We start from the raw sequence: 14,238 nt of genomic DNA, 5'->3' as shown, positions 1-14,238 counted from the left end.
AATCTGAGTTTATTGCTGAATCATGTATTTTTCCAAAAAATTGTACTTTCCATGACCAGAACACATGGATACAGAACCCAAAAATCAATGATGACATCATTACAAGTGGTAATTAGATTTCTCCTGATTTAGTGTCTACTTAAAAGTAATTAAAAGTCAGTTACCAAGTAATAAATAACCAAGTCATTAGAAAAAAGATGAGAATTTAGGAGAATTTGTAACTACTAGTACAGAAAACAAATATATCATGACATTACTTGATGGTTTCTCATTATAATTTCAAACAGGAAATTGTTGCTCAGCTATTCAAATTTTCACATCTGTATAATAGGTGAAATTACAGAAATATTAAATGATTATATATATATACACATTATGACTATTTTGTTTTCAAAATTTGGATGATTAATGTGCCTCTGTTTGTATAAGTAAGTTCATAAAATTATTTTTAAAATTCTTCGACAAATATCCTTCTCAAAATGTTTATTTTTCCCTCCCTTCTCGGTTTTGCTTAGAATTTAGAATCTGAGTTTTAAGGTTGCTCTCCTAAAACTTCAAATTGTCTCCTTACATTGTAACTGATTAGTTCTCTATAGTTCTCTAAATTCCATCCATCAATAAAACAACTAATTGGAGAAACAAAATTTCCTCTAAGCTATTATGGATTTGACATATTTTTAAAAGCTATTTGAGTTTTCTACAACTTCTACCCAAAATGGTTTTAGTGAGCCATGGCTCACTGTAACAGTTTGCATGTATAGTACTAGTCATCACCAGATATTTGTGGAATTAAGGCAGGAATGTAGGGAAGGATTCCGTTTATGAAGAACAGGTGACACTGAATCCAGTACTAAGCTCTGGATGGCAATTTAAAGACAGTGTGAGTTCTATCATCCTGTGTGATTCACTTCCGGAGATGAATGAGAAATAAGCAAGGAAGAAAAAATCAAAAGTAATTACAAGGTAAGATTAATTGAACTTCCACACTTCATGAAAGCTGGGAGTTGGGGGAAAGGAAGTTTGTACTTTTGATGACCCACTGCATCTATGGCTAGTAACTCCATAATGACAATGTTCTTTGTAAAAGAATCCCTTTGCATGCCTGTTATTTTAGATTGATCACAGAATTCTTTGAAAGGTTGAAATGCATTCCTGGCTAGCTTTTAATGAACTTGTGTATTAGGACAGAATTTTAGGGATGATTTGATTCCTTTTTCCATCATACTGTAAACTATTAGTGTAGTCCCAGTCAGAATAAAGGGAAACATGGTTTTCTGATCCTTGTGGCTTTCCTCACTGAGATCATGTCAAAGACACAGTTACAGAGTAGACGCAGAAGATGAATACTTCAAACAAATTTCACATAGCAACCTTTAGATTGTGTCTCACCACCATCCAGTTTTTCTTTGTTTTCTTTTCTTTCCCCTTAGCGCTGCCACTGCAATTCAACACACAGCCAAAAGGCAGCACACTGCTAACATTTATGTTTGAGCTTTATTCTTCAACTCTTTTAAACAAACTAATTTATACTTTTAATAATTTGCTTATTTTTTGTAAACATTCAAAACACTTTGAATGTCTGCTGTATGCAGTGGACTTAAGAGACAAAATCATCTTTAATTCAATAGGGGATTTGGACAAATAAACAAATTATTATCCAATCTACAGAAATGAGGGCTGTAAGGTGAGCCAACACAAAGTATACTGGTGGAATAAAGACCATGGTATTTCCAGAGGAGTGCATAATGTAAAGGACTTTATTAGGGCAAAGGTAAGTTTGGAAGGTACAGAAGTATGGGAAAGAATATTTTCAGTCTGAGAGAATGGTGCATGCAAAGATAAAATAGTGTGCACAGGATGGAACGTTTTAAGAACAAATGTGGGGGAAAATGCACCTGTTTGGGAGAAGAAGCTAAATGTACTCTCAATTTTAGAGTGGGAGAAAGATAATAGAGCTAAAATGTACTGGCCAGTCAAGAAACAATGGAAAAAAATAGAGATGAATAGGAAATAACATTTCACTAAACAAAAGTTGAGATATTAAAAGTGAGAATGAATTAAAAATTTCAACACAAAGAGACACCTAATGTTGGGTGCAGTTCCTCTTGAGAATATCATAAAGTTCATTGTGGTACTACTATAGACCAAATGCAAATTTGTGGTCATTTTTATGTTTGGAGTGAATTTAGGGGGGTTGCAATCATAAGAGAGAGAGGCTGAGGAGTGAGTTTCGTTCTCAGAAAATGGAGGGATAGAATTCAAACCTTTCCTTTACTCACATAGCACCAAGGATTTTAAGAGTAAAAATTCCCTTTTCTCTTTGCTTTTAAGATTGAAACTATCTTTTTCTCCTGATAGTTTTTAATATCAAATTATGTTACTGTCAAATAATCTGCATAATCTACAAATTGGCTTTCTAAAATGATGTCATGACTATTCTCTGTGAAGTTAATATAAGTTGTTTTCTGCAGCACTGATAGGTGGCTAAATTTGGGATGTCTCCAGCTTTTCAATGTTCTGGAATGCACTGCTACATTTTTCTATCATATCATCAGAAAGAATGACGTAGTTAAAAACACAAAAGGAAATAAATATTTTAAAGATAGTTTTTAATACTCAAAAGTCTAAAAGGCATATACCTGCCTTGGAGACCTAGACCAACTGTTTGCTATTCAAGGAAAGGACGGCGTAAATAACTGTGCAGCCAGGTCTCCAGCTTTCCTTACCTTACAGTATAAGTTCTGTTCTTCCTCCCTTCGGTCTACAGCATCTCTTTCCTGTCCTCTTCAGTGGAAACCAACCTATGTGGTGGAAGAGGAAAGAAATCTGATGAAGAGAAAAGATTCATCCAATAGCACAAGTCCCTCACTTACCTAGTGGAATTGGTCCTTATCCCTAAATAACATTATACATAAATATCTTTCTTTTGAATTTCTTCCCAATCCTTGCATAATATTGGAAAATAAGTGCCAAATATCTTTCTCTGCTGCCTCAAAAATTTGTCCTTATAATGATACAGAACATTACCTGGAACTAGTAAATTAGAATTTCTGTTAGAGCACCAAATTTCACAAAGAATGGAATATAAAGAAAGCCAGAGACTAAATTTCACCTTAACCCTCATTTCACATATCAAACCAAGAGATAATGAGCAAAAGATCAGTGAAATATAAATAATTTTAAAATATTCTAAGGCACAGGCTGTGTAACACCTCACTTATTCTTCAACATGTTCTAGTGTTAAACTTCCAGACATACCCAGTATCAGTTTACCTTTGCACTCCTCTTGGGTTATCACCATCCAAGCCTTCAGTATCTCTGCCTCTGTTATGGAAAAGCCTCTGAACCAGTTACCTGACCTGTAATACTACCCTCTCTCTTTCATTCTCCACCCAATTTTAAAATGACCATTAAAAAACATTAAACAGGTCAACACTTGCTTTTAAACACTCCAAAGTCTCCACGTAGTACTTCTTGTTTTGCTTATATTTCATTTTAGATAGAGAAAAGCACAGTTTGATGTATGGTATTGTTAGAAGATTTTCTTTCCAGAACTTCCAAATTAAATTGAATCACCTTGTACTGATGTTAATAAGTGAGATGTTTAAGAGTTAACAAGCCCATGGGTGCGACTGGTGACAGGTTAGGAGGATGAGTCCTGCACCCACTGCTCTCTGTGACTGGTCCGGCCTCTTCCATCTAAGGCTCCAGCCTTCTTCCCTCCAGGGAACACAGCACAAAAAGTGCCATCCTGCATGAAGTCCAAGGCCTCACCAGCCACCAGACATGCCAGGATCCAGGCAACAGACTGCCCGGACTCTAGAACTGTGAGCAGATACTCTTATATACATTAGATATTATCCAGCCTGGTGTTCCATTACATCAACACAAAATAAAATAAGAAAACGTATACAGCTGTGGGTCTTGTCAAATGGATGAAGTTGTGTGTCCATCCCTCGAAATCAGGAAGCAAAGGAATGGAAGAAAGGAGCTTTACAACTGTAGGAAATTAGTAACTGCTTAGTTGCCCTCTCAGACTCTGGAGGCTCCTTCAGTGTGATAACGCAAATGCTCTAAACAGTAAGCACTGACATCCTAGTGGATACTTGAATGAAAACAAAGACACAGTCTTGTGCAGATTCTCTGATGGCTAAGGCAGAAAGAGTAAACACCTACTGAAGATACATTTTGCTGTGCATAAGGGACAGGTGGTAAGCATGCCTGGAGTACTGCTGACAAAGGCTAGGCCACTGTGGAGGGCAGACTTCTTGTAGAGCCTTAAAGGCTTAGTGAAGAAGTTGGATTTTTCAAAATGTGATGACAGAGGAGTGGTATGTTTTGATTTATTCTTTAAAGATATCATAGCTGCATGATTAGTAGAAAGGGGACTGAATTTGAGGAACAGAGTCAGACTGCACAGAAGAAATTACTGTAACAGTAGGCAGGGTGGAAATCATCATTTTGAGCAGATATCAGTGAAAATGATGGAAATGGTACAATGAGAGATAATGTTTGCAGAGCCAATAGAAAATGCTTTCTCTAGCATTGCCCAGATAGTGGAATGTGGAAGAGAAAAGAAAGATAAGATGTGTAGGTGTGTCCTGTTTTGGTTAAATAGTTGGGGAGGAAATGGGGATGTTTATGGAGAGAAATTATGACCTACTTTTAATTTCTTAAATATAAGACTTACTTAGGACATGTAGGTTCTATTGTATTAATCATGGCACATTTTAATTACACTACTTTCCATATGTATTATTTTATCATTTCTCAGCTCCTGTGACATCTCTTGCAGAACTTCTCCTTGAGGCTTCCAGGCTTATGTGTGGCCCTTTGCAGTGTTCTCATGCTGAGTTACGTTCATTTCAAATGTCCTAAATGATACCAGAGAATGGGAGAGTTCCATTCATCAGCTCTTGCTGAGATCTTGCCCTAGGATGTATTCAGCTAATGGATTTTAAACATCTGGCGTTTCTTTTTCAAATTTTGATTTTTGGAATCATATTTTACACAAAGAAGGCCTTTCTACAAGTAATGTTTTGAAAATATCAAAGACTCAGACAACCACATTAGGTTAAAAGGAGCAAAAGCAGCAGGAAACCGAAGATAAAGAAAACATCAAAAGCCGAGAAAGGTTAGAAGAGATAATTTGCCTGAACAGAGTGGTCTAAATGCAGGTAATGCAGATGTTCACCATGTGCCAAGTGGGCTGCTTTACCTTCAGTCACTTCAGGATATTTTATTAAATATCCCTCAGAATTGTTTCTTCCCTATAATAATATACTCTCATTTTTTGCCTTCAATTTTTTTGCCTCAGTTTTGTATTTTACATTTATACTTTTGATATTTTAAAAGATGGTTTTTATTCTCTTTTTTACAGATGTCACAGAGATTTTTTATGGGCTTCTATTTTTATTCACATAGGGATATTTTTCACTCTGAAATAGGGCCTGACAAGAATCTATTTGAATTAAGATCTGGGTGAATGGTCTTTGATTACCGGTTGTTGTAGAACTTCCATAAATGTTGTACACAAAACCATAATTTTCTACTCAACATGCTTTGATCGTCTCTGTGTTACATGACCCTAATATAATTTGAAAATAATTTTTTCTGCTCTCAAGGGATAGCAACTCAAGCAAATCCCAGGATGATCAATACCAATCTTCAACTAAATAACTTAAACTAATAGAGTAGATAAGTTAACCTTCTTTAACACTTGTGAGTATTTAAACATCTACTTTTCTGTACAAAGAATAGCAAAACACAGCTAAGATGAGATAGTGCAAAATTTTAAATACTACCTGGAAAAATAAGGTAATACCATCATGAAACAATTTTTATGATTTACTTTACTCTTAAGTGTGTATTAACAATACAAAATTATCAAAGAATTCACGTAGGTACAACCGGGTTTTTTTGACTCCCTATTTATATAAAGACAGCTTGGTCACAGAGTAAACCACATAGTTCCAGATAAAGTTTTACAGAGTCTACAATGGCGGTCTTCTAAAAAGCCAAGGTGGATTGATGAATTCAAACAGTGATAACCTTCCAATATATGATTCCTTGTTTTTAAAAATTTCAGTGCATTCACAATGTGCTTTCTTTTCAAAGCAGTGTTTAAGGGAGCAGTATGGTGACATTTTATCAGGAGAGGAGTGGTGGAGGCTTGAAGTCACAATGGATAAAGGAAAGCCAATAGAAAGAAAATGAAATGTTTAGAATCAATCAAATTGCAATCACTCCAGTATATTTTGTCCAAGTCAACAACCTGGTGTAGCAATGCGGGGGGGGGGGGGGGGGGTCGGAACTATTTGCTGTGTGTCAATACAACAGGGTGCTGTAGAGGGAATGGCTTATAAATTAGTAGACATTTATTTCTTACAACTGTGAAGGCTGCAAGTCCAAAAGGTCAGGATGGCAGCCATTTTATGTTCTGATGAGTCTCCTCCCCCGACTTGCAAAAGCTCATGAGCCCGTAGAAAGAGAGAAAGCTCTCTAGGGTCCCTTTTGTAAGCACTCTAGTCCCATCACGAAGACTCCGCCGGAAATTTAATTATCTGCCAAATCTTCCACCTCCTAATGCCTTCACCTTGCGGGTTAGGGTTTCAACATGAGAAATTGGAAACATGCTTTCGGCCCATTGCACAATGGATACTGAAGTAATGACGATGTTCGAGGCATAGATTATAAACCAAACCAGAAATTAGATACCCTGATACAGAAAAGATACAGCCATTTCTCATAAATTTGACAATCTACTAAGAATAAAGCAAAACATAGCAATTGCAAACAAAATTAAAACAAGAAAGCATTATTTCTACATTTTGGTAGCTTCGTTAAAGCCTTAAATAATAATACATTTCTTTCAAAATTATCTTTTGATGATTTGATTAATCATGCCTCCTACTTACCAAGGTTAAAAAAATGGCAAAGGTTTAATGATAATTTTTTTTATTTAATATGAATGAATTTTTTCAAATTAGCATATTTATTATATACTTTCACATAGAAAATCTTTTTTATGCTAAGCCATTATTTACACCATTTAATCATTGCTGATGTTATTAAATGTGTTAAATAATTTTAAGCCTTTTAATATCATAGTGATAATGCCTGTGATTTTAGTATGTTATTCTTGATTATATTTCCCTGATCACTTCAAATTGTTTCATGTTCCCAGCTTTGCCAAGTTATATATCACCCAGTAAATAGTGGATTGTGGAGACTCAAAGCCACTTCTTGTCTGTAACACATTGAGCCAGAATTCGATCTACTCTTAGTATGATACAGCCAAAGGAATTATTGTGATAAGCATATTATGCATGTATGGGAAATTAAGAACACAAAGAATGTTCTTGTTCAGTGGTAAGAAATTATAGACATCTCCTGATAATCTTCAGTTCTTGAATTCATAAGGTCAGTCACTTTTTTCATTAATTTATTAAACACAACAAGAAATTGGTATGTGCCAAGCATAGGTTTAATTATGAAAAATAAATAATTTATCAATAAGAGTCTATATTAAAATATTTAAATGTATTTCATAGGCATTTTCTATAAATTATTATTTGCTGTTCAAAATTTCCACACAGTATGCTAATTCAAATAAATTTAAGATGACTGGCATGAAGATCTATATATTGAAGGCTTTGTGATTCATTTCTTTTTGTTCTTTTTGTTTTGTTAGGATAGATGGATGAAGTCCTGTATTGTACAGAAGCTGTATTTTCAGCTCCTCATGCATTTTAAAATTCTCCTTGGTAGTTAAAATTTAGTGGGACAGCATGGGTTGCCTGTTTCCACCAGGGGCTATTGTGTAATCTGCTTATCTTTTGAAAACCCAGTCAGCATTACCTGCAGCTGAGGCATAATAGGAATCTAGAGGAGATAGAAAGACTAATGGATAAAAATAAGAGCTACATTTTACCAGTGTAATGCACTAAACAATAGAAACCATAGTTAATGAAGGGGGAGAGAGCACTCAATTTTGTTGTTGAACCCTAGCAATAAAGAAGTGAAGACTTAGATACACGTACACATCTCAAAATAGATGCATCATTGCAAGCCATTCCTGATACTGTGATTCAGGAAAAAAAATTATTAAAATAATGCAATCTGCAGTTGTGAAAATGTTCAAGCTGTTTGATCAAATGATGTTAGGAGAACACATTTGACTTCCTAGGTTGCCAAAAGCAAGTAAGAAAAGTAGGAAACTGCCAGCATAGCGGTCTAAGGAGTATCACACCCATCACTACCACTAGCCAGGCCTTCTGCAGACATAGGGCACATGCCTTGGCTGCCAGAGGGAACAGTAGCTGTGCTAATGTACAGCTTCTCCCACTAAGCCTCAATGAATATCTTTTTTCAGAGAAATGAGTGAAAATAGTTGCTTAATTTGATAATTCTTAGTAGGAAGTTAGAAAGAAATGAGAGAGGATGTTAAAGTTCCCACTCTCTACCCTGACTTTTAAGCTCATGAGGGGATCGTCATAAACAAAGAATCTCAACAAATCACTCAAGTTCCAACAACTTATCTCTGTTTGATCCAATGGACCCTGTAATCTGTCCAGCTTTTAAGGTTGCTGTAGTTGATACTGTTTTATTAAGTGAATACTACCTGGCCTTTTCTTGCCAGTGAATGAGTATATTTACTAGAAGACTTGAATTTATTTTACACAATGCTTGTAAGGAGGACAAAAATGGACTGAAGGATGTATGGGTTCCCCAGTTTTAAATTCTTTTTATTCTAGAAATCTGTCACTTATCTCTACAACAAATGGATGTCAAATGAATTTCTGCTTTTCCATAGTCAGTATCTAAAGTTATCAAAAAAAAAAAAAAGAAAAGAAAAAGAAAAAAACACCTCAGTAAAATCCCATTCTAAAGCTGGCATGGTGATTTACCCTTGTAATTCCAACACTTGGGAACCTGAGGCAGTGGCATCTCGAGATGGAATACAGCCTGGGCTACGTACTGAACCACAGTCTCAAAATTAAAATCCTGCTACAGGAAAATCACAAGATGGTCCTGGAGCCATATCACAACACAATCAATGATATTCTATGAAACAATACAAAAAAAGAAATAAACTCTACATTTATGTGGCATCATAGGAAGTAATGCAAGAAGTTGATTGTCAATGAAAATGACTACTATTGGCAGCTATTACAAATTATTTCACTGTAAAATATTCTACAGAGGAATCATAATTAGTTCAAAGACATAAAATGAATAGCACAGAGTAATTTGAAAAAATTTTATTGGTGAATTGGGAAAAAAAGAGAATTTGGAATTAATTATTAAAGAAGAAATCTTAATATAATAGTCAAAATGATTAAATCTATGATAATAAAATAAACTTGGCAATTTCTCCAGACCCTTGGCTGGCCTTCCTAACTTGCACAAAACCCCCAAGCTCTCAGAGCTGACTCAAGCAGAACAAGGATGCACTCATCATATTACTAAAAACTTCCTCTGATTTTTTTAACATTCAAAGGTTGCAAGAGAACAACATGGGAAGTAGTTAATTATATTATTGTGAGCTAAGAAAATGTCTGAAAACTCAAAAAATCCACAAAGTGCTCAAAAATTCTAAATAAATGTGGCCATGACATTATAAAGCTGTTTTTAAAACTAATCAAAGATATTAGAGTGGAGCTAAGCACAAGATTTGACACCCAATGAGGTACTATGAGTTCTGAGAGTATCAGGATCAAAGTTTTCTGCTAAAACAACAACAACAACAACAACAACAAAGATGTCTGGGAAAAAAAAATGTTGAAAACTTTGCATTGTGAAAACAGAATTGTAAACCATAGATGCGGTGTTTTAAGAGGAATGAAAAGAGTTTGAGCATGAATGTTTATTGTGAAGAAATATTGCTTGGGAACATTAAATATTAATTCTACATTTAAAGCAAAAAAATGTACCTACTCTATTCAGTCAGATATCAAGGTGAGACTTTGACAAAATAAAATATTTATATATAAATAAAAGTATCCATAAAGGGATTCAAAGTTTATCCCTGCATCTGCCAGTCTTACTCTATAACAACAGAAGGTTTTCAAGACAGCAAAAGCCTTGACAGAATTAGTTTTGAAAAGTAACATAAAGTTTTCTGGTAGTAAGACAATAAAGCATACATAAGAGTTTGTCATTGTTGCTAATTTAAAAATTACTAAACCATTTATAATTCATAGAGAATTTTACAGTATGTTTCACAGTAATTTATTCATTCAATTATAATTTATTTAAAATTGAAAAACTGACAGCCCGAGAGCTAGAATGTACAAAAGTTCTACTCTTCTGAACTTTAAATGTGAGTTGGAAAAAGTTAAACTAGAGAAATTAGTGATTAAGGATATTTCAATTAGAGAGTCTACGAGAAAATACAAGGTAAAATGAAAGGGAGTTACTTGCATGGGATATTTTAGCAATTATCTAAATGCACTTTACGTGGAAAGGATTTTGTGAGATATGTAGGTATTATGCAAATATTTGATCTTCAATTTTAATAGTAATTATTTGTTGTTGTTACCGAGGATGAAACTTGGGACCTTGCACTTGCAAGGCAGGTGGCAGCACCACTGAGCTAAATCCCCAGCCCTTTAATAGCAATTTTAATGAAGTATTATGTTAATTGCACTGATACAAGTTAAACTTAAGAGTACTATACAAGTAAGAATTATTTGTTTTTGCTATATAACTCAAACTGTAATTAGAACTTAACTAAGAGGTGTGCCTGTGTTTTAGTTATTTATTTATAATTTATTCATTTCTTGCTCAACTTTATTTTTTCATTTAACACATATTTACCAAATACTAACTAAATGCCAAGAAGTCTTGAATGGAGATCTTGATAAGCTGTACCGTGGACCCTCAAGTTAGGACTGGTCTGATATATGAACAGCTTGGGTTACTACAGGAATTTTAGTTTTAACTTACAACCAAAATCTTGACTTATGTCCCAAATACTGGCCACTGGTGGTTCCAGATGGTCTCACATACAGTTTTAACCCTTTAAAATTTCTGGAAGGAACATTACAACATCCTTTCCTGTGTGAAGTTGAGAAATCCTGCGCCAGTGACACTCTAAAGACACTGAGATCTGCCTGGAAGAAAGTGTGGCCTAAAATTTACAGGAGAGAGACTTTGTAGGCTGTGTAGAGGAACTTGACCAACTTGAGTTAACAACCAGAGTTCAAGAACAAATTGAGTTCGTAAGTCAAGGGTCCACTGTACATCTAAAGACTGCACTTTTTATGTTTATCTCAAAACTTTTAGCAATTAAGAATAAATGGGGAGTGGGTCAGGGATTTAGCTCAGTGGTGCCACCACCTGTCTTGCAAGCACAAGGTCCTGAGTTTGATCCCTGGTACCAAAAGAAAAAAAAAAAAAGAAGAAATGGGGAAAGGAAAGAAGGGAGAGGTATAAATATGAGAAAAGGAAAAAACAGAAACAAAGTCTTTGAAAATAGAGAAGGGTGCAGGGGTTGAAGGGAGGGCAGGGGAAGGGGGAAAAAAATAAGAACCAAGATATATTATGTAAAGGCACAAATTTCCAATGATGAATGTCATTATAATGTATACCTAAAATACACCAATAAACTTAATAAATACAAAAAGGAATAAATGAATGTTTAAGTCATCATTTTATTTCCTCTTTCCTTCACTAATTAAAACTTCTACAAATTTAAGGACTTTGAAGTTGAGCACTATCTAATACTGTTATATAGTAGATATCAGCAAAAAAAGTAATGAAGGAAGGACACAAGAAAGAGAAAGAAAAGGGAGAAAAAGAAGAACTGGAAAGAAGAAATCTAAGAAGACCATTTCCAGTGCTTCCAACAATGATGACCATCCAGTTCCCCTCTCTGTAAGTGCATGTTGTGCCATCCATCAAGAATGAGAGAGTTCACTTCTTTTTATCTTGATTTTTGAGGTAGCTTAATATCCTGCTTTGATCATTGGAGAACAGCTAAAGGCTGTTTCATTTCCCAGCACAGGCTGTAGAGGTGTGGCTCCTCTACCTTGTTCTTGGAAGACAGTCACTGTTCAATAACCCCAATAATTCACCTTGCTGGTAAGATTTCTGTCCTAGGTAGGAAGGAGAGAAAACACCAAACATGTGAAAGAAGTCTCAGTGGTTATTTTAGCCCAGCTTAGTCCTAACTGAACATGAGTTTCATTGCCCTAGGCACTAGAAGAATCATCCAGTCAAGCAACCGAATTGCGATAAAAAATGGTCATATGGGGATAATTTTTATGCAGCAATCAATATATATACTATCACAGAACAAGACCTCATCAAACAGGAATCCTTTGGCCTTAAAGTGGAGTGCATTTCCTGAAAGTCAAAATGATCTTTTTTACAAATAATAATAAAACATAAGCATTTTTCAAAGAGTGCTTTTTTCTTTTACCAAATACTAAGGAAAATTTTAGTAATAGAGATATTTTACAATTGTATAAGGATTATCCACTTGACTATTTCTATAATAATTCTTGATATAAGAGCATAACAATAAAATTAAGTCCAGTACTTTTTGAGTAACTAAGTAATATGGCTCAACTGAACAATCACATGATCTAATTTGATGAGAAAACAGAGTAGAAGTCTTACACTCTAAGTCAGAGAGCCAAATAACACTAAAATTATTGAGGCAATAATCTTGGCATAAAGTCTGAAGTTGCCAGATTAACACATAGCAGGGTTAGCATTCTGACAGGAAGATCAAGAAGTCCTAGCAACACTGTGGATGACCTGAAAATAATGCCTAACTTTCAATGAAGTTGTACTTTCAAAGACCCTTTCCGATGTGGCTAGAAGTTGCCGTAAGAACACCACATAGATCCAAACTAGCACTTGAGTTAATAGTTCATCAAAAGCCCTGAGTTCCAGCAGAGTTCCAAGTCCCTTTGTGCTAGTCTCTTCCTTCTTGTCATTTTCCCAGAGGTCCATTTGCTCTTAGCTTATTCAAAATGCACATTATCTATTGTTTGACTTGCTAGAGAGAGAGACCTCTTCATAGAGTCTGTGAAATATTCAATTTCAAAAAGCATAATCTCCAGTATCCATTTCACTATCAATCGGTAGCACTTACATGCTGAATTGTTTAGCAGTAACATTTGTACTTCAGTAACATTCTTCCAAAGGCAAATGTGATGATTAACTTTGTGTCAACCTCACTGGGCCAGGGGATACCCAGCATGCTGATGGAACATCTTTCTGGGCATGCTTGTGAGAGTGTTTTAGAAAGGAGATCAACATTTGACTCAATAGATGAGTAAAGACGATCCACCCTTACCTGCCTGGACTGGTGTTATTCACTGAATAGAACCAGAGGAAGGGCACTTTTTATCTCTATCTTTCTGGGATAAGATATCTTCTCTTGCTCTCGAACATCCATTGGACCTCCTGGTTCTCTGATCTCACAGCTCAGGCTGAATTACACCCCTGGTTTTCTGGTTGTCCTGCTTGCAAGCATCAGATTGAAGGGTGCCATAATAATGTAAGCAAATTCCCACCACGCAGAGGCGGAGAGAGAGTGCGCTAGACACATAGAGATTAAAAGAGTGCAGAGAGAGAGACTGAGGCTATGTTTTTTCCTAATTGTGTGCAGGGCCTGTGCCCTTTTGTTTAGCCCACAGCCACGTTTCCAGCACCATCCTTACTGTGGAAGCCTTGAGCGTTAATGCCTAAGGTCAACTGAACACAAGCACCCTACTATTCTGCTCTAACTGTATCAACTTGGAGGCATGCAGAGACGTTGGAAAGGTATGATCTTAGAAAAACAGGAATCACATTTTTAACCAGCCTTGGTACAGTACTAGAAAGTCAAAGCTGTGTGTTTCAAGATATAAGAGTAGCTGCCCAAATTCGTTCTCTTCTTTCTGGTCTCTGGATATCTTGCTCCTTAGTGCACTGGTTTTAAGAAGTAAGTAAGTATCTCAAGTAACCAAAGTGTATACTTTCCCTGTGGTTAAGACTGGCTCAATAGAAGAGGCACCTGAGGTTTTCCCAAAGAGAAGTAAACAGGAAACCACAAGAAGTGTCTGGCTGGCCGGGAAGCAAATACTCAGTCTGTGAGGCTAGAGGATGGGATGGACTCAGCCACAATGGTGGTGCTGCTGAAGGCAGAAGCCCTTTGGATCCTTTAAGCCCGGCCTAGCAGGCAGTGACTTTCTAGGCATACGTTTGCAAACTGCTGAGCAGATGGATGTGGAAAAGTTG

The 14,238-nt window shown here is 35.7% G+C and overlaps 1 long non-coding RNA gene across 2 annotated transcripts in view; it reads right to left on the bottom strand.

Moving 5' to 3' along the window:
• LOC147824092 (uncharacterized) overlaps nucleotides 1-14,238 on the bottom strand; it is a 198,031-nt gene that overhangs the window by 130,902 nt on the left and 52,891 nt on the right. For both annotated transcript variants that reach the window (XR_015442889.1, XR_015442890.1), the window contains exon 2: nucleotides 2,727-2,801. This is a non-coding gene — a long non-coding RNA (uncharacterized LOC147824092). The remainder of the gene's footprint in view (nucleotides 1-2,726; nucleotides 2,802-14,238) is intronic.

This window comes from Heterocephalus glaber, unplaced genomic scaffold, assembly GCF_053883595.1.
Source record: "Heterocephalus glaber isolate CG9 unplaced genomic scaffold, H.glaber_assembly_v1.0 deba00001555, whole genome shotgun sequence".
NCBI lineage: Eukaryota > Metazoa > Chordata > Mammalia > Rodentia > Bathyergidae > Heterocephalus > Heterocephalus glaber.
Note: the sequence above shows the minus strand (reverse complement) of the source record. Positions and strands in the feature narration are given on the sequence as shown.